This window comes from Squalius cephalus, assembly GCF_949319135.1.
Source record: "Squalius cephalus genome assembly, chromosome: 11".
NCBI lineage: Eukaryota > Metazoa > Chordata > Actinopteri > Cypriniformes > Leuciscidae > Squalius > Squalius cephalus.
The window spans coordinates 36863340-36865412 of record NC_137132.1 but is presented as its reverse complement, the minus strand read 5'-3'; positions in this window follow the sequence as shown (position 1 = coordinate 36865412).

The following is a 2073-nucleotide window of genomic DNA, read 5'->3' as shown; positions in this document are numbered from 1 at the left end:
TTTATTTTAACCCATAAGTATATACAGTGGTGGTCAAAATTGATGGCACCCCTGATAAATATGATAAAAAATGGCTGTAAAAAATAAATCTGCATTGTTTATCCTTTTGATCTTTCCTTCAAAAAATTCGCAAAAATCTAACCTTTCATTTAAGTAAAAGAATTGAAATTGGGGGGTAAATCACATTATGAAATAAATGTTTTTCTCCAAAACACGCTGGCCATAATTGTTGGCACCCCTAGAATTTTTTATGAGAAAAATATCTCTGAAGTATATTCCCATTAATATTTACATTTTTAAGCACACCAGGGTAGGAACATGAAATTGTCCAGATACGACTTCTTGTTTCACAGGAGTTTATATATGAGGAAACACAAAGGCCAAATTCCCTTAATCATCCATCACAATGAGGAAAACCAAAGAATATAGTTCTGATGTGCAGCAAAAGATTGTTGAGCATCACAAAATAGAAAGTGGCTGTAAGAAAATATCTAAAGAATTGAAAATCCCCATTTGACCATCAGGGCAATAATTAAGAAGTTATAATCAACTAAAGATGTTACGAATCTGCGAGGAAGAGGACATGTGTCTATATTGTCTTAATGGACGGTGAGGAGGAAAGTTTGAGTGGCCAAAGACTCTTCAAGGATCACAGATGGAGAATTGCAGAGATTAGTTGAGTCTTGGGGGTCAGAAAGCCTAAAAAAATTTATCAAACAACCCCTACATCCCCACATGTTGTTTGGGAGGGTTTCAAGAAAAATCCTCCTCGCTCCTCCAAAAATAAACTCCAGCATATTCAGTTGTCAGACACGTCTGGATCTTCAAAAGGGACCGGATTCTATGGTCAGATAAAAAATAAAAAGGGGCTTTTTGGCAGCAAAGCCAGCAGATGTGTTTGGTGCAAACAGGGATGAAGAGTACCCCATGCCTATGGTTAAATATACTGCTGGATCTTATATGTTGTGGGCCTATTTATTTGCTGGAGGTCCTGGACTTCTTGTTCAGATACATGGTATTATGGATTCTAGCAAATACAAACAGATAAAAAAATCAAAACCTGACAGCCTCTGCTAGAAATCTTATAATGGGCTGTGGTTGGATCTTCCATCAGGACAACGATCCAAAACAAACATCAAAATCAACACAAAAATGGGTAACTGAGCACAAAATGAAGCTTCTGCCATGACCGTCCCAGTCCCCTGACCTGATGAGTGGAGTGAACTGAAGAGAAGAAGCACCAACATGAACTTGTGAATCTGAAGGATCTGGAGAGATTCTGTATGGAGGAATGGTCTCTGATCTCTTGTCAGGTGTTCTCCAAACTCATCAGGCATTATAGGAGAAGACTCAGATCTGTTATCTTGGCAAAAGGAGGTTGCAAAAAGTATTTAATAACAGAATGCCAACAATTATGGCCAGCGTGTTTTGGAGAAAAACATTTATTTTATAATGTGATTTACCCCCCACATTCAATTCTATTACTTCAATGAAAGGTTAGATTTTTGTGAATTTTTTGAATGAAAGATCAAAAGGATAAACAATGCAGATTTATTTTTTACAGCCATTTTTTATCATATTTATCAGGGGTGCCATCAATTTTGACCACCACTGTATAATGTACTTATTTCATTGCTACCATATATGGTCTACTCTCCTACACAACACGAGGAGCAGTGGCCATTTTGTGCAAAAAACCTCAACCCCGTCACACTCAACCCTGTCACACTCAACCCTGTCACACTCCTGTCACACTCAACCCTGTCACACTCAACCCTGTCACACTCAACCCTGTCACACTCCTGTCACACTCAATCCTGTCACACTCAACCCTGTCACACTCAACCCTGTCACATAACAGTTTAGGCCCTATCTTGCACCCAGCGCAATTGACTTTGTACACTGACGCATGTTTCATTCCTATTTTGCACCCGACGCACAGCGGACTCTTCTCTCCACAGACGCACGTCGGTAAATTAGGGAATGAACTTGCGCTCCCGGGGGCGGTTCAGCGAAAAGAGGTGGCGTGTTCTGGTGCAAATGTTCCCTGGTGCTATTTTGCAGTTTCAGAAA